At 40.2% G+C, this 20,058-nt stretch overlaps 1 protein-coding gene and 1 long non-coding RNA gene across 6 annotated transcripts in view; both read left to right on the forward strand.

The window, feature by feature from the left end:
• Positions 1 to 19,844, forward strand: part of LOC139774320 (uncharacterized) — a 72,323-nt gene extending 52,479 nt beyond the window's left edge. The window contains exon 4 of the long non-coding RNA XR_011718553.1: positions 14,992 to 19,844. This is a non-coding gene — a long non-coding RNA (uncharacterized lncRNA). The remainder of the gene's footprint in view (positions 1 to 14,991) is intronic.
• Fas3 (fasciclin 3) overlaps positions 1 to 20,058 on the forward strand; it is a 301,684-nt gene that overhangs the window by 177,349 nt on the left and 104,277 nt on the right. The gene's annotated exons all lie outside the window — the stretch shown is intronic.

Raw genomic sequence — 20,058 nt, forward strand, 5'->3', positions numbered from 1 at the left:
TTTAAAAATATTTAATACAAAAAATTAGAAAGCTTTGATACACGTCCTGCCACTTTGAAAAGTTAATTTCGAGATCGTTAAAAACTCTTTAGCTGAAGCTTTAGTCTGTAGGAAGTGAACTATGTGTATTGTTGGAAATATTTCTCCGGCGCAATGCATACCAAGTAACATATTTTCGTGTAAGCTTAAAACGTAACGATCCAAGCGACGCGGCGAAAAACGACAATTTCGTAACGCGCGTCAGAAAATATCCGCGCGCTGTGAAAACGTTGCTCCGCGAAACCTTCTGCCAGCTCTGATATCCATGCAGGCAAGAAATATACGCCGCGCAATTTAAATCACAACGATGCACGAGGGAAAACTTTCAGCCGCCAAAACAACCTAGGACGGTGGCTAGGCAGGGAAACACTACGCGAAACACAACCGGTTGCATGCATTAGCATTGTCAGAACAAGCTGCCACTTCGGTGGCGAAAGGGTTCGCTTCGCATTTGCATGAATAAGCAACGTCCGCGAAGCTGTTTGTTCAACCCTAGCGAATGTAAAATTTCAGCGTTAACTCACGTTAGCACGGGAGGTCGATTAATTAAGCTAAGATTGATATTAGTAATTAAGAAAGCTGGTCGCGAAGTCTTTTCCGATGTATGAGGAAATTATAGTAAAATATTTGATAGTCGGTTGAACAGACTGATATTAATTTTGAGGGGAAATTGAGAGTTAATATTTACCTTTCCGCTAGAACACGTTCGAATCAGAAGTTTACTAATTAAGCAAAGATCAATAGTGATAATTAGAAGCCGCCGAATGTTAAGCCGCCGAATATTTTTCGGTATTAAGGAAGTAGAGAGAGAGAGAGAGAGAGAGAGAGAGAGAGAGAGAGAGAGAGAGAGAGAGAGAGAGAGAGAGAGAGAGAGAGATTTCTCTTGCAGTATCTTGCAGAGACTTCTCTTGCTAACTATACGCGGAACAAACGACATTAATTCGTAGGGGAAAATTGAGTTAATATTTACCGTGCTATTTCACTAGCGGAAGACGCAAATGTGTCCTTAATATGATTAAACGGCACTGAAATGCACATCTCGCAGCAAGGGAGTATAAATTAGCGTTTTGTGGCCAAGGGGAATCACTTATTCATTCGACAAAATATTTAGCCCGTAGAACTGGGGCGTAACAGAGACGCATTCTCGGAGAGATACATTTAATTGCGAAGACACATTATGCATGCGATTACACGTCGCGCGCGCAATTGTGGGACGTACACGGTACGTTCATGAATATAATCGGGGAATTCGGTAAAAGTTACAGTGTCATTATTCTCTTCTGAGAATGGTGGAACCTTCTCATTTTTAGTTGCAATATTTTGTACCGCGTTTTTGATGGCGGAACAACAGCTATTCAGCGTGTTATTTAGACTGGAGTGGGAAGCTGCAACCCATCCTTCGTCTATAACGTAGCCCTCTCAAACATATCCCTCTTTTCGCAAAAATGCGCCGCAAATGCATTCCCGCCGTAATTTCGTTTCTACCGACGCGACGTTCATAGAAAGCTTCCTCGCGTAAACCAAAACTGGTTTTAAGCATCTTTCGAGGGGCATCCACTATCCATTCAAAGTAACGTCACAATTTTCTGCATTTTTTACGCGTGAATGCACATCACCTCATTAAATTTTAACGAGAACGAATTTTACGATACAAAAATATTCTTCCATTAAAGTGATATTTGCATCGCTTATTTAATCTTTTTCTCGTGGTGCATAATGAAGATTTACATCTGTAATTCAAACCTGTTAATATGTCAAATCGAAAAATATGTGCACGGAAAAATATATCTTTTAAATTAGGTATAAAAATAATGTTTCAAATATCTTGCGATTTTATTGCATTGAAAATTATAAAATTTTCCATATGACGTGCATATATATTTTCAGTCATGTTATTTTGATAGTAATGGAGTTTTTTAAATATTTTAAAGAGAACATTCTTATCATGAGTATTCCTAGAATTTATTTATTTATTTATTTATTTCTTTAAGTCTTATTATTAATGGTAACATTTATATTAAGATGGTAAGGGTATATAAAGCTTAGCGATTAAATTGCCCCACGTTATCCTAAAGGTTAATCGTCGGCTCACTATAGAGATACGTCGAGTACAAAAGGGCTAAAGGTTGCCAAGCTATCACCACGGGAGAATCGATTGAGGCGGTCACTTAGCGCGCATGTTTCATGAAACGAAGCCGTAAAGCCATTTGCATGTGACTTTAAATTTCGCGATACTTGTGATCACGACAATGGAACACTATTAGTTTTCGATGTCACGATAGCACGCCGTTCAATTTATACGATGACTTGCGGAACCGCTTTATCCGTTATGGATTGAGTTAAGTAAGTGTGCATAAACTGTAAAATTGCGTCCTAGTTGAAAAAAAACACATCTCAATTCTTGTACAAATATTCAAAAACGGCATCTCTACTAGTTTATTAACATCTTTATCTTTCCGGATTTAAAAACTTTCTATTAAATTTGTTTATAGATAAAGGTTAATATAAATCATAAAGGAATACATAAATGTATCGACACATATAAGGCGATATATAGAGTAACAATATAACAACAACCGGTAAAAATATTAATATTAGCATTTAATTGCACGTCCAATTATCTCAAACGTATTTTAATTAAAATTATGTTTTTATAATTACTAATGCAATTTATTACTGATGAATATTATATTATCTCAGCATCACTTTCATGATTAGTCTATTGAGCTACATGCTACTGCAAATTTTCTATCAGAAACGCGAGTACGATAGACCCTTAATCCATTTGATGTAAGCTATCGCAGCAGCATATATTCTACTCGGATATTCTATACATTTGATTCCTATTCATCGAAATATCAAATTTATATAAAGGATAAGTCCATGTATATTTTATCGAATGCAATTACATAAAAGGGAAAATAAAGCGGAATCAGGTTCACCCAAAAGTTTACGAACTTATCAAATACAGCAAACAATATTTGGAGTAATAATTGAAGCGTTGCTGATAAATGTGACTAATGTATTCAAGTTTAAACAAACGAAGAGAGATCTGAGCGCGTTGCACAGCGTATAATGGCACGTCCGCTGATCAGAAATCATTCGACGATGACAGCGAGCCCCGTCGCTTTCTTTCCTCGGTATTATTCTCCCACGATTCACGGCCGACACCGTCACCGTCGTAACCCATCGTCGTCGTTGGCATTCGACGGAGCGCGTCGGGTATTAATGATCGTGCCGCTCCTTCCGTTCGTTGCGCGTTTGGCACCAGCGCGAGCGACACGCTACACGGAGGCTCTCGTATAATGGATGTTTACGCACGACGTCACGCATGATCCTTGCTCCCTTCTCGACCGTTTCTACATGTATGTGAGAATTTGAGGGTGGTTTGCGCGCGCGCGCTCGCGTCAGAGCGGACTCGCGACGAGAAGACCTTTACTTCGCTCGTTGCGGTAACACGCGCGCCGTTGACGTAACTCGGCTTCGTCTCGCTTAGTAATTATGCTGACTCAATAACCACCATTGTGCTCACGTTGCGGCGAACATTTTGACGTATGTCCGGCGTTGATTACCTGCTTACAACCCGCGGTGAAACTTCGGGAATCACGTTTCATATAGAAATATATACCCTCCTTTGTTCTGTATCGAACGGAGAATTCTCTTTCTTCAGAAATGCGCTTTTTCATTTTTTTCAATACATGTGTTTATAAAAAGGGAGAGCGTGTATGATTTGAATCGAAGATGAAAAGTAATCTTTTGCCGCGGTGCAGGAAGGAACGAACTGAACGGAATCGTGTAATGTAGTAGAATTAAATTAATTTTTCAGCTACGATATTTTCTCTGATAGCAAATGATTCAACTGTAAATATTGTACGATACAGAATCAAAATGTTCAAAAATAATAGTCGATTTCTTCAATTGGATAATTATATCCGATGATTTTGCGCTTTTTCTGAATAGATATTACGGAACAATATTGCAAAAATCGTCCGCGTGTCTGTACGCGACAACTCGTTCGACGCATCGGAAAATGACTGATACAACGGGTACCTGCACGAGCGGCCGCGTAACAGTATTGCAACCTATCGGGTGCTGCTTTGTAGATCGAGTCGTTAGAATGCAGGACGAGCCGACTTCTAAATGTTCTCTTTGTTCCGAACGAATTAGATTTATCGACGAAACACCTGCGGACTGCGTGAGCCCGGGCTGCATAGTGCAACAAATGCGCTACTACTTTCCGCGAGCGGTGCCGGCAACACGTAGGCAGCCCGTGAGCTGTTTGTTTCCTCTTTTACAATATTACAGAAGCGTACAGTAGCTTGCGTAAGGTCTCGGGGGAATTGTCTATTCGACACAACGAACCGGGGGAAAGTAGGATCTTATTGGAGTGAAATTTTCGTGGAAAATTTATTGGCGCGTTAGGCAGAGCGTTTTAACGAATTAGCTGGAAATGTCATTAATCCTTTCGGCGAACAGGAAAATAGAGTGGGCGTATTTATTAACAATCCAAACATAGAAGAAATATTTTTCAAGCGTTCTCCCTGATCGAATGTGTATTGCTGTCGTTTAAGTAATCTTGAAATCTTGATTTTCAAATCTGACAGCAGACATTACATTACAATGTCGCTGCAAAGCAGCATTAACATCAAAGTTGCAGTGTTAAAAAATATAACGTGTCGCAGAAATTACGTCGATAACAGAGCGAACTTTCTCATAAAGAAATCACGAAGTTCACAGTTCTGTGTGCTTGGTAATGATGCCATTGCCAGCTCCTTAAGCGTTTAAACGCTTTGATGTCAGTACCATTCTGCACTTAAAGCGTTAAAAGTATGCCTTTTATTACTACTTAAATGCAAATGAAAAGAGCTTTCTTCTTTGTCACGCTTTTTTATGTATCCGCATTTTTTCTATTTTGCTCGCAGAAGCGTTTTTATTTTTTAATTCTACGGGGATGTAAAGTTTAAAACGTTCTATATTCGTACTTGCTTTTAATTTTATTTGTGGAACGATTATATTTGATTTATTATTGATTATAAATGCGATGTTATGGAATTTTATATAGAACGATTGCACGTTTCTCTGCGACGAAAAGAAATAAATATGGAAACCGGATGCGACCCCGTTGATGTTTTTGAAACAAACGTTCGGCGCGCCAATGGCGCTCCTCGCCTGGGGCCTCTTTAGGCATGCATGGAAAACCGAAAATATCCAAACTGTCGGCGCGCAACCTTATTTGAGATGTCTTGCCCGCGCCATTTCATTACCGCACTCGAACCCGGCAGTCGTGTAATATGAATATGCAATTTTATGACCACTCCGGGGAAACTCACGTACATATACGGGCGAGTTATGCGTTTCGTCCCCGGAGAACCTCTCCGGGCTTATTCGGCAGGAAAGTTACGAACGTACGGAGACGCGGGTGGCGAGAGCGCAAAGTACGCCGGTATGTCTGTATGTCGTGTACACTGTGCAAGCCAGTTCCATACGACCGCGCGTGGAAAATTTCGAAATTCCTTTCTCGTAGAGTGGTAGCGCGAGCCGTTCGTTCGTTCATTCGCTTTTGCCTTGCCGCTGAATACGAACTCGAGACGTACGTCAATTATGAAAGTAGCAAACATCCGAGTTCAGATATCCTGAGGGGGTTACAGCGACCCCCCGCGCGCGCGCGCAAATCCGGCATTCGCGGCAAATTATCCGCGAAATTCCCGCGCGTTTGGTCCACTTTGGTGGTGAAATCTCCCTTGAATCTCTCTTGAATAACGCGCGCGAGTTTTCCGTCCCGTTCTCCGGATGACATAGAGGCCCGGCTTTTCGGGCACGTCGTTCCGGTTTCGGGCTCGGCGATCGTATTTAAGATTATTATCTTTAACGACGCTTGATTCCGTATAGAAAGCCATGGCGACCGTTAACAGCTGCAAGTGCATTACTTACGGCGCGAGAAGTCCACCGTGACGACGCCGGTAACAAAGGTAAAAGGGTGATTCCACTGCGATGGGCGTAACCTTCGATTTCTCACGACCCAGTGCGTGACGAATTGTGAGCGATATACTAGTCAAGCTACTTTGATCGTTCCTATCTGCTGTTTCCTGTGTACCGCGCATGTCACGAGAATAAGTACAAAATTTTTCTATTTTAAAGAAACTTTAAGTTTATTTGAGTGAAAGCTACATTTAAGCGACCTATGTCCATTTCTACCAATGTAGATTAATTTTAATCTCGATTTAACTTTATACTATCTTTCTCTAATTCTTTAAATTCTTAGAAAAAAAATAAAAAGTAAGTTAAATCGAGATTAATGTTAATCTGCATTGACAGAAATTCACATTAAATATATTTGCCACATTTAAACGACTTAAATATATGCATCTCCAACATAACAAAATATGTTGGAGATAATAAAATATGTATTACATATAATAATTGCGTTAATTAAAATAATATTTCCGTGCTGTATAACAGTTAAATTAATATCGACTATGTTTATCAATTTCTTTAAATTAATTCTTGATAATAATCTAAGCAAATATCGCGTAAAATTTTTCACATAAATTATAACAGAGAATTCTTACTCTCACAGTACTTTTTCCGGGGCATAGCATTGCTATAAATCATTTTTTAATTGACCTTTGCGATGCGTTCGTTAGGTAATTAGCTTATATGAACTCTAATAAAAGCGTAACCGATACTGCCCCTTTGCGTCAGTGAGCGAGCAAGCGAGCGAAGCAACTCGATCGCCATTAAATTCAGAGCAATAATTGAGTTTGCCGCTCGTGTACTGCTTCATAGGAAATCTATACCCAGAACGCGGCAAGAAGTACGTCGTCATGGCGCATAAGTAGATATAATTAAAATGTCGATGGCGACATGACTGGGGAAAGCGAAAGAGACATATACATATATTAGTCTGTAAAAATTTAAGATAATAGAATTGCTTAAATGTAATGACCGTCGAGGCTTTGGACATAGCACTTCGCAGTGAATCGCATCCAAGTTGAAAACCGAAATCGATGGTCGAACGATCCCCCTCGCCCCCTTCCCCATCTGATTTTGTTGCTCGAGACGAAATAACGATTCCGGAAAAGAGGCGAGGACGAAGGTGGCGCGAGGAATCGACTAGGACTCGGGGGGGTGGAGGTGGAAGAGAAAAGAGAGAAGGAACCTTCCGGTCGCGCAAACGACGCCAGCCTCGCGCGCGGTCTTAACGCCGCTACTTTCCCGCCGAAACGTAATTTAAAAGTTGGCAAGCATCGCGCACTGGCTGCGATACCCTCTGCGGTTAATGAAACTTCCTCCGCGGGTCTCACACTTTCAATTTTCCACCGCGTGGCCGTGCACACCCCCTTCGCGCGCGCGTATAGCGTTCCCGTCTCGCAAGCTGGTCCTCCCATCCTTCCACACACAATCGGCGACAGACCACACCGCCTACTTTTCCGCCGTTCTGCTTTCCTCCCCTGGTGTCCTCCGGAAAGTACGTGCCTGCCCTCCTTTTTCTCGTTACCAGCGATACCAATGCAGGTTCCCCGGTAAACAAGCGTCAGGCTTCGTATTTTTCTTTTTTTTTTTTTATATCGTTGCCACGCGCGTTATCAACGCCCATTCCGCCGATGCCGTCCTCCGCTCTCTATCCCCTTTGTTGTCCTTACGTTACCGTCGACGTTGTTGATTCGATGTTCGATATGGTATCAGCGTCAAGCGGGTCGATTGGCTGCGTTACTGCGAGCTCGGAGAGCTCGTCTTCCTTCTTCCTTAACTCGCAAATCGATGGTAATGCCAGCTTTAGCGTTAAAGAGGACCGTTCGAGCCGCGCGCGCGAACGTTGGTTTTATCAAATTAATTCACGAACAGAGAATGCTAATTATACATATTATACATATGAATCCCTGAATTTATGGAGTATGCCCTCTCGGCGGTTGCAGTTCTACGCGATAAAAGAAATCCCGTAAATCAGTATTCAAATTGGGGATTCGGATTTTCGAATTCTCTTTAATCTTATATCTATTTGAAAAGGTCCCTCCCTATAAATCGGCGGAATAGGTATCTCATTTTCTGGCTATTCCTGTCGCTATACATTTTCAATTTCGGTCTAATACTTCTCCGGGGAAAAAAAGTAAACTATTTTTAACGGTTAACCAGTTATATCTTTTCGAGAGAAACGCTACGTTCGCGGGAATCGTGCAATGTTGGTTTAAATCCGAAATTCCGTACGCGCTTGCGATCAGAGAGCGACGAATTAACAGCAGTCTCGAAATATATCGCAATCACGGGAGATCGCTCTGCCGGAGGCGGACGGGCGCGAAAATCGAGCGCAACGACCGGGAATACCTCGCGGTCGCTTTTTGCACCTCAGCACCGACTTCTATCGCGATATTCCGTCAGGCGACTTGACGGTGGGCATATGTATGTTACCTAACGTATAACGCCGCGACGCGACGGGGTGCAAATAAGCGCAAAATGACTGGCGGCACCTGGCCATATTGGCGTAAAGTTGGAAAACGTCTGCCAATATAGCAAAGGCTCGATCCTCGCAAAGCATCCTATCCTCGTCGCCTCTCGGAATTCATAGCTGACGTTATTCGTTGCTCCTCTCCTCGCCGCGAAACTTCGTCACCGCGCGAGAAGAAGCCGGCGGTCCCGGCGACGGATGCGGAAAGACAGGAAATGGGGGAGAAAAGTTCGGGCGGGACACGACCGCGATATAGTTTTTTTTTCTTTTGCAATACCCTGGGAATACACTGAGGCGCGTGAAAAACGACGTATCCGTTCGAGCTAGATAGGGGAACGAGCATGTCGAATTCGAGATAGGTAATAAAAAGCGATGAAAAGTGGGGTAACTTTTAGGAAAGGATGTTGGAGACGATGTGCACACACATATACTCATATTGCATAGATTCGAGTAATATACCGAATAATATACTTGATAAAATTATATAATATTATATTGGAGGGCGTAATACAAAGTGTCTGTCTTTTCTTTTAACAGCTATTTGTGAACGTGTCATTAAAGACTTATATAAATAAAATAACGTGGACTGTTCTTGCTTCTATTTGTTGCAAGAAAAATTTCGAAGAATCTCATGAAAACAACTACATATATGGATAAAACGGCGCAAAGAATGTTTATGTTCTTATTTATTGATATAAATGCGTCAAGAAATATATTAGAAAGATAAGATATTAGAAAGATAAGACATCGTTTTTAAAGTTAAAATTTCCATAATGAGAGGTTATAAAAACTGCTGAAAAAAAATATATATATGAAATAAAAATATATAAAATGTGACGATATTATGGCGCAAAAAGATCTGCGCTCTAACATAACGAGCTGAAGATCCAAGTTTAAATCCGACCAAAAATCATTAGTTTTTTTTATCACCACCTCTCGGAAGGTAATGGCAACCCACCGAAAGTATTTCTCGCCACAAGTATCCCTTTATATTTGAGGACTGATCTTCCAGGTTGAGAGTTGGGCGCTAAACTAACAACATGCCCCATTAAAAAGAAATTATTGTTAAAAAGCCAAAAGAGCGAGACCTCGGATTTGATGAAGGCTAAACTTCAAAAGGTCATGGTTCGATCTTGAGCTGTAGTGCCATTGAAGAAGAAGAAGAAAAATTTAAATAAAATAAAGATTATAAGATTACATTATGATATTAATATTGTATGTATGTTCGTGAATGAAATATGTATATTCGTATAATTTATTATTACGTATTATATCTATTTTGATTATGGTATAAGATGTATAGGCATGTGCATTAGTATTTAATGCAAATTCTTCATAGAAACAAAGTTTATTTGTACAGAACGTTTCGTATATTTATAATTATCTTAAAATAATGTTTTTATTTATTTTTTTTTTTTAATAATGCCATAGTATTAATTATTAGTATTTGCTTTATTTTTATTTGTATCATCCATGTCATTGCGCTGCGATCTGTAATAGCAACAATATAATTAGATACCTACATAAATCGCGCTAAGAAATTTCGATACATTTCAATCATGATCATCATAACTGTTTCTGAATTCTATAACGTGAGCAATATAAACGTGAATCGGGAGAAGTTCAGATTGAAACGAGCAACAAGTGCAACCGAGTACAGTCGAGATATCTAGATGTCAATCATGCAAAATGAGGTAAAACGTGAAAAATGTTTGCGGCAATGTAGAGAGATTAAGCGAGAATTAAAAATTGCACAGAGGCAAAATGAAGAAAAAGAAGATAAGCTTGTGTATGTGCGTCTATCACTTCCATTTATTTAAGTTAACGGGGATATGCCGAAATTTAATAAATCTCTCACACATGTGCATTTCAAATCTCTTAGAACAAATCTCTTTTCTCATTTTAATGATGCTTTAAATAATCGAATAGCGAAACGTATGCCGACATATTTTATTTTTAATTTTAATTATATATTTTCTAATCAATTGAAATATTCCAACAATTTTCTTTTTCCAAAGAAACGGAAATTCTTATGAAATTTCTTAGACTATTAGATTTTATTACTATGCAAATTTAAACCACACCATCACTAGAATGAGATTTTTCTATCTTTCTCTTTAAATCGCTCGAAAGAAGTTTCAGCGATAGTCCACGATTTTCGAATAAATCCGCTAGCTGACGAAGGAACTCTCGCAGAAATATCCCATTTCGATGGACTGCTCCGGAAGCAATTCGCCCGAATCTGCATTGAATTGCTCCTCGTCTATGGTATTGTTGAAGACAGAGCGAGAAATCCAGTGCAGTGGACAAACGAAAGAATTGATATTCTTTCATTGTGCGCACGCGAGTCTTGAATAATACGTTCATTGAATTTTTTTGCTCATTCCAACGCGCATGAAGCGAATATAACTGGTAGTTAAAGTAAATATTAATTGGATCATAGAAAAGAAGTCGGAGCGCGCACATCGAAGCGGCCATTATGGCGCGAAAAAATTCATTCTTTTGTGTCAGAGACTGTAGATGCATATAATGGATCATTACATATCTGGTGCAACAAAAGGAAATCATTATCGCCATAACGTTCTTAAATTTATAGACAAAGTTAGACGATATTTATTGAAATATCCGAAGCGAATTATATTTCTCCATATAATGGGATTTCTGAAATAGCAAATTAGTTTTTATTTATTAATTTGTGGAATCAATTTTTCCTTGATAAAAGTATTGAAATAATGATTTGAACATTTCATTATTTAAAGTAGCTTTAAAATATTGACAAATATTGCTACATTAATAGTTTTCAAGATTTTTTGCTTTAATTTTTATTTCGGTATTATTCTAGAGAGATTTGTGGTAATAAATAAATTACATTATAAAATATTAAGTACATTATAATTATCCCCATTTATATAGTAACATTAGTGAATTGACCACGCAATAAAGTTGCATGAAGATGATATATGAATGAAAGGCATAGATATATTCTCATTGTCAGTCGAATTTTATTAAAGGTTCATAATAATCGCCACGAACGACCGAAAATGCCAGTTCAACTTCGCGGCGAGCGAACCTCCGCTCGTTCTTTTAAGTGTTATAACTCGCGCTGGTTGATTAAAATGGCAATATTTCTTCACGGTAGCGTTACAAACGCCTCGTTAAAAAGCAGACCGCCACCGAAAGTTTTGCGAGCACATAAACGGTGGTCCCCTTTGACATCGCGCGTTCAACCACGAAATAAAGCACTAAACAACAACGTGGCGGAATTATTGACCGTGCCGAGTGGCCGATCATCGGCCGCGGGTGCGCAGTTAACGCGGCCAATAATTATCCGCCCGGTATTGCACGTAAGACGGCCGTCTATTGTACGGCGGCTGCCTCCACTGTTTTCAATACGATTGTCCTCCGGGCCGCCTTATTGTTGAAAGTTTCCATTGTCATTATTATTTCGTCGCATTATGCGCCGAGATTTATGGGCTCGTGTAATTTCGTTCGAGCCGCCTTGATCCTCGGATTACTAGGAACGTGAATCTCCCTCTCGGACTCTTTGATGTACGACGCAATTTCGCGTCGTACATCCCGATGGAAATACGAGATACAGAGGTCAAAACTATATGGATATTACCGCAGATTTTTCAGGTTTTTCTTTTTCTTAGTTCTTTCGTTGGAACGACGAAAAAAAACTTTTATATAAATATGTGTCCGCAAAAATCTTGTCGAGGCAGAAGACTTCTTTTTCTTTTTTGACATTTTCAGTAGAAAAACCAGCATGTAGTCAGACGTGTAGCAGCAGATGGAAATTCCAAGAAGGATACTCGTTACAGAATTATTAATGAATGATAATATTAATAATGATTAAGAGTAATGAATATAAATAATTAACATAAATTAATAAATAATAATGATAGTAATAATTAAAATTATTAGATTATGATATCCAGCAGAACATATCAATATTTTAATTTGACTCGAAATTGAGGAGAAAAAGCTTGGTTTCGGTTTGACTTAAATCTATATTTTATCCGTACATCATTATTAATGTCATAAAGCAGAAACTCTCGAAATTATGAAGTCGCTATCTTCATCAGTCGTGCGTCTCGTCGCCCTCGTTCCCGCACACCTTTTCCCCTTTGCCTGCGCTCCCGTTTTCCGACTTTTCTCGTTCTTTCGCAACTGGCATTCTGCCTGGCAGCGAAGTAGAGCCACCCGACCGACGTGGAAATGGTTCAAGTGGATCTCGGCACTACATCCCCTCTCGTCTACGTCTCTCCGATCCGCGACCCCACGAGCCACAACCCCGATGACGGTACACCACCACTACCACCACCACCACTACCACCGCCGGTCGCCACCCGTTCGCCTCTACCTTTCAAGAGTCGAAAATGCCCGGTGCTCGCTCGTTCGGCTCTTGAAACGGCGCGGGCGGCGAGAGTGGAAACCCAAGAGGGCTTTTCACCGCTCTGAAAAACTAAAGGCGTGCTGCGTTAATAACGAGGCGGAAAGTATTGGTACGAGTGCGCCGGGTCCTTTTCCGTGTTTGCTCACCGTAACATAGTACTTTCTCTTAGTTGGCAAATCTAAAGAATGTCTCGCCTCTACCGGATCGATCCGGATTTAATGGCAGATTTTTTGACGTACCTGAAGTCATACCTTTTTCCACAGCGAGAATATTGAAAGAGCTTATTACTTCGCATAATAATTTTTTTTTTAATTTTAGAGGTAGAGTATTTTTTACGATTAATGCTTGAATTAAAGTTCTGTGGAAGTTTACGTGAAAGCACTTGAAGAATAATATAATATTCTATTATTTCTTTACATACAGCGACGAAATGCTTCTTTTCTAATTGCACGATTGCATATATTTTTGCCAAAGACTGGCGCGCCAGAAGCTGACAAATTATATTTGCCCTGCGAGATTTTATTCCGACGCGTCGACCTCAGCCGAAATCTTTCAAAATATCCAGCAGCCGTCGACGACGGGCCCAACGAATTCCTTCTCGCGCGAACGCGAATTTGCAATTCTCGTAGACGATACGGCGCGGCGGAGAGATCGCCGGAGGGTCGCTTCAATTTCGCGAAGTTGGCTGGCTCTTCGCGTAAGATTTGCATCGCAACTCTCGGGGCTGCCAGCGTCGCTTTCCTGACCCTCGTTCCTAATTCTCGAATGCTATTCGGACGTCCCGATTCCGACCGTGCTGATGAAGAGACATATTCGCGTAATTTAAGCTACCCCATGTTAATGATCCGCGTGTTATTTGCAAACGCAATCGTCAATTATTAGCAATCGCTTATTGAATTACTTGATAAAAATAGATAGGTTTGATCTATTTTATTAAATTGAAAATTGAAAGAAGAGGGGCCAATAAATCGAGCAACGGTAGACTATTTCATTAATTTTTTCGTTAATTTGTCTCGCAGTCTGGCGTAATCAGAAGAACGCATGTTTTAAAAATGAGATATTAGCCGATGATTACAGCTAAAACGTAACGTTAGCCGTTATTTGCTGTTTTTGCCATTATGAACACTGAAATTACCTAGTTGCAATGTTTGGTTTTGATTTCCAGGGTATCGATGGAACGCGCATCCATTATTTATTGCATTTCACGTTAATTATCTGTACCAATTACACATTGCAAATACCTTTGATATACGAAGCGGAAAATTACTAAAGCGTAGGCTTTTCACGCAAAACCAATATCATTGGTTGATGTCAACATATACCAACGAATGAAGATAACAATTTGTTGTCGGTACAGCATCGCAATGGAGTCGTCAGTTGTTGTTTAATTGCGTAATTATTTAATTGCTACTTTAACTAGTATTACACTTCATAAATTGTTTCGAATTATCAGAGTGCTCTATTCGAGTGACGCGATCTCAGGACTGTTATCAAGTTACTGCAATTATTAAGCCGAATAGCATGACGCGGACTGGAAATAGCGAATGAGGATTCGCGCAATATTTCTTCTCTCACGATAAATCATATAAGATGTAATATTATTTTAATATCGACGAAAAGAAAAATTTATTGCGTTGGATTTATTACTAAGATAATTTTAATCCTAAACACTATCTGCCTTTCTCTTGATCGTACGATGTAAGATCTCAGGTAGAACAACAAATCACAATAAAATCAAATTGATATCAAAATGACGATTTTTTTTATTTTACCATCATTTTACTATCATTGTAACGTCTTTTGACTTTATTGTGACTTACTGTTCTACCCGGGATTCTATCGGCAAACATATCTTCGTATGTCGGAGGGCTCAAGTATATCAAGCATATGTGTGTAGGTATTATATACGGTAAGGAATAATCGCCAAAATTGCGACGACGCCACCGCGACGTTCCATTTTAATATTTCACCGGGTGGCAAGTTGCGTCAACGTTAACTCTTGTATTGTGTGTGCCTCAAGGAGCGGAAGATTTATAAGGTCAAGTGGCACGACACGATACCGCCAGTAACCTTTACGAGCGTCATTAATATTTCGTCATCCTCTCTGTTTCAGGTAAGCCGTTCTCCGTTCCCCATTCGCGGGGGAGAAAGATGGCCCTTGGGATCACGCAGATCGACGCAGCTGGCCACGTCCCCTAGACGCTCGTTCGTCCACCGTATATTCCCTTTTCGAATTTCCGAAAGATTCGCGTGAGTTAATAAATAAGTAATCTATATAATTGCGTTGTAACTGCGTAGAGGTAATTTTGTAATTATTCATTGGACTACACCTGCCATTTCGAGAGAGAAATGATAGCCTCTCTTAATTTAATTCTATTCTCATTTAACTTTCTTAATCAACATCCGCCACTTTTATTTAATATTGCATAATAATTATTAGTAGAAGGAATTAGTGTTTGCAATCAACGCTAGATTGCAATACATTTATCAGGGAGACATACAGAGAATTTCATTGCGACGATTAAAGATTATCCTCATGCTCGTGTCGGAAAAAACGCACTTCCGGAGTTACGGAGTTTCTCCATATATTCGCCAGCTGGGCGCTTTAGTGTCGTTTCTTTTTTTTTAATCAAACGAATTATCCGTAAGAGAAAGCGTTTGCGGGAAAGAGTTGACAATGGATTGGGGCGTGGACGACGTAATAAATAAAGCGTGGAAAGAGACACGGGGCTGACAATGAGACGGTCGCGAGCATAAACAGCGTGAGCATAAACAACGTGAGCATAAGCATCGAGGTATAGCGGCGTGGAGCGAGAGACGCGTCGAGATAGCGAAGAGTCGGGCTTGTGTAAGAGGACGGAAGAGAAATGGTAGGTGCGGCGACAAAAACGGCGATTAGTGGGGATGCTGACAGTGCTCAGGGCGAGTAATGCTGACCACACACCGCAGCGTACACCTGCAATCCAACCCTTCCTCCGGCACTTGGCCGGTTTCGACCGGTCCCCGCTCAACCCCCGCCCCCACCCCCCCCCGGCTCACGGAATCAGAGATATCCGTACCGCCGCGCCGATAAAATAATGATCTTCGACAAGCGCCAGTGAAATAAAGGAATCGTAGCCCCTTTTTGTCCCGGGCCCTTTCCGCCGCGCGCCGCGGCGATTCGATCTCCCAATCTCATCAGCGAAATTACAGAACTTCAACGTTGAATTGATGGGAAATAATCGATCGACCGTAGCGAGGAAGATTAATCGCCAACTTAAAATGGTAGGGATCTCGTTTCTTATTCTCACACATCTGCGTGAGATAGCACTCGATAAACATTCGTTATGATTCTGAAAAAAAAAATGTTTTATATCGCTATTATTTTTTTTTATTGTAAGACTGATATTAAAAAGTGTTAGTGCATCTTAAATTACATATTTAGTTAACCGTCTTCTACTTATGTTAAAGTAACGTCTTGATCAGTCTTTATAGAATTTCTTTCGGGGTCGTCAATTCAATTACACGTTTTAACGTAACAAGAGAAGGATTAAATTCGAAGGTATATCATTTTCGTGCGCGGCGAGATATTAATTGCATCAACTCGAAGTTCGAACGCCGGCGCTGTCTGGTTATTAAGTTTTCCTGCTCGAATGCCGCCGCGAGGACTTAATGAAATAAGGAGCGCGCGAATAAAATAACTCGACGGAGAGCTGGGTAGGTTACAAGGAGTCGGGCAGACGGGATAAGAAACTTTCGAAACGGATGAATAACTCTGTAGATGGTCTTAATATTAATTACTACGTTTTCTTAATTAATCACCACGTAATCTAAAAGAAAAAAAATAAATAAACGACGAAGTGGCTGACTCCGCCGAGTATCTTCCGTTTTCGGGGTTAGTGAAACGAGTAGCGGGAATAACATGATTTTTGGTCTTTCGCCAACGAACCCCACGGACGCAAAACACGGGCGATCGTTACGTCGTGGGATTTCGGAGATCGCAAGACCGTTTTATTAACTACCTCTGCCGCAGGGCGCCATCCTCGTGATGGTTCCGTTTATCCTTGAGATTTACATGTTGATCTAACTAATTAGATCATCCGCATACAGTGGCTAAGGAACGACGGTTGTTGAGTTTAGCTGGGATCCAATAGAGCCTTGGATATCTTCTTGTTGCTAATTTTTTATTTTGCTTGGCTAACATTTACCTTCGGTAATTAAATGTGTCAGTCACAAAATGTGTTCTCAATTATATTGAAAAGAGTGATCGCGAAATACTGCACGGGTTTTAGAACTACTCTTAAATTGTTTTCTTATCGTTTTACTGCAGACTTTTTATATCATTTTAAAGTTGATTAATTAACAAGTTAACAATTCTACAGTTTATTACTAATTTTTTCACTCAGCGTTTATTACTATTTAACACACGAAACAATGAAAGTTAAAATAACAGCAATTTGCTAAACGTTTATTAATTTGCACAACATAGTTTAAACAATATAATATTAAACTGCCTAATGGCTATTTAATGTTAGCATTTAATTGTAAATTTTCTAATTTTCTAAAGTTAAATTATAAATGCATACATTTACTATTTATATCTTTATTATTAGCGTTTCTCTCTCTCTCTCTCTCTCTCTCTCTCTCTCTCTCTCTCTCTCTCTCTCTCTCTCTCTCTCTCTCTCTCTCTCTCTCTCTCTCTCTCTCTCTCTCTCTCTCTCTCTCTCTCTCTCTCTCTCTCTTTCTCTCTCATACTTGTTATTTGAAATGACAAGAAATGATTTAATCTAATAATCCTTTTTAAACTTTCCGATTATTTAACTTGGTTTCTGCATATTTTTCCACAAACTCGAATATAATTGAAAATCAATTATAAGTAAACGGACGTTGTGTCAACGTGTCTAAATGCCACGAAGATATAAACGTGCGCGGAGAACGGAACTTAATTGCTAGGCAAACGTAGAAGAGGATACGCGGAAGGCGATGGTTATTGTTTCAGAAAACGATTAAACGCGGGGAACGACAGACGTGGAAGCGGAATCGGAAGAACGACAGCAAACATTGCGTATGCAGTAACAATGTTAATTTAATCTCACGTTTGTCATTTTTATTATAAATAGAGAACAATCGAAGCACGACCGCAGCTTCGATCGTTCTCTATTTCGATTTTAATATATATATATATATATATATATATATATATATCTCTCTCTCTCTCTCTCAAATCTCGTTTCAATTATATCTAACTTAAGACACGAAAGCGCGATAATCATCTAACATTTCCATATGAGAAAAAGGCGAATAAAATGAAACTAATTGTTCAGTAGTATAGCCAATTTCTTCTACCTTTTGTTTCCCGATTGTTAAATTACTATTGTTACATAACGATTATATGATGTGTGTGTTTCTAAATAAATAATTAAAACTTTTCAAAATTTAAACATTAATAATAAAATATTAGAAATTATGAATTAGACAGCCTCTAGGCGCTCGTAGAAAGATATTTACTTCTGATATACGATATTTTTGATATTACATTTATCTAAATGGAAGATGCAATCGCTGCAATTATTACTGGAGTACGAAACGCTGCAAGTCAGCCGTGCTGAATTATAGGTTTCGCTCGCGGATAAACGCGATGGTGCGCATACTGTATCGCGTTTAATAATCTCAATTAAAATCTATAATTACTTTCCGATTTGACTGATCCGCCGCGGGCCCGTGCTCATCGAGTTTACCGTCCCATCAGGCATCCGGCGGATCATTATCAACCACAGCTAGCCGGATCTCACCTCGATTCACCGATTTATGAAGCGATAACTTGAAGCTATTCCGATCTCCAGATGAGATATCTTCGTATTATCGAACGAGGCGGCTTCGCCTCACTTTCACGAAGACGATTTAATTTCTCTCCATTATGGGAGAAACTCTCTCTCTCTCTCTTCCGTTTAAACCCGCCGGGGAAAAGAATGTACCGGAGAGAAGAATGAAAACTCCCTCGTTCTTGTCCCGGTGACCTTTGATATAATAAATTGCCCTCATTACGGGACTATTGGTCAAAGCTGTTCTAGTTGGAGAAAAGAGAGTCTATAGAGACAGAAGGAAAGGGGAAAGAAAATGAAAGAAAACAATGAGACGAAACAACGAAAAAACGGAAAATGAAAGACTTCCGATCGTCAGCGGAAAAAAGTGACGCGTTTCTCAACGAATTAAAGCGAAATGGTCAAAGCCGACCAACTGCGCATGTTTTCTCTCGTAAAGCAAGTACTCCCCGTGGCAAATTGCTCAATTAAGTGACCTAATTATGGAACCGTTTGCTAGAAGACAAACGGTGTCGTTGACACAGGCAGTCACCGAAAGTTAATTTCACGCTTAATTATTGCTGATGTTTACTTGTTTTTGAGACGAATTGATCATGAACAAATCTCGATACGATTGGCAACGCCAAGCGATATGATCTGATTTCTTTTTGTACGTTTCAACAGTGGTAGACGCCCTTCAGTATCGTCGACTTCGAGCGGAGAGATCCGGCTTGATCCGCGGACAGACCGATGCAATTAAAACACGCGAAGTAATTGAAACGTAGAGTCGAAAGTTCTCTTAATAGTCGCTATCAGCACGTAACGGTTGTTTTAATGAGTATCGCCTGCAAATATGGTTTCCGCCTCGACCACCCCACGAGCGCATTCTAATTATCTTTTGCCCTCCGCGAACACTTTCTGCTTTTAACGACATATCCACCCTTCTTTCAGAACCTATCTTTAGCCATCGTTTCGTTTTCCGTAAGCGTGCCGATCGAGACACGCGTTTTGCGTCTTCGTCGCCGCCTGCGTCTCCGGGTTCAAATAACTATACGTACGATGGGGGGCCAATTCCTGGAGGTAACGGTAATTGGCGCGAACTTAATTACCTCGTAGCCTCACTTGTGGCGCTAGACATTTATTTTCCCACTTCTTAAAGAGGTATTTTTATCAGCTATTTGTGAAATAGTCCGACATTATTTTACCACGGATGGTTTTCGCACCGCGGGCGGTAATACGGAAACGCAATTGCGAATCGCGTTCTCATTCGCGGAGCGATTAAATTGCTTTATTAGACTCGGTGGTAATCTCGATGTTATGCCGCATGGACGTACGGTAATCATCGTGTCGAAACGATCCGGCGAAACAGTTCGAGACTTTAAATCCCGAACAGACTCGGC

The sequence above is a fragment of the Temnothorax nylanderi genome, unplaced genomic scaffold (assembly GCF_030848795.1).
Source record: "Temnothorax nylanderi isolate EJ_2023f unplaced genomic scaffold, tnyl_v1.0 TNYL_tig0078_pilon, whole genome shotgun sequence".
NCBI lineage: Eukaryota > Metazoa > Arthropoda > Insecta > Hymenoptera > Formicidae > Temnothorax > Temnothorax nylanderi.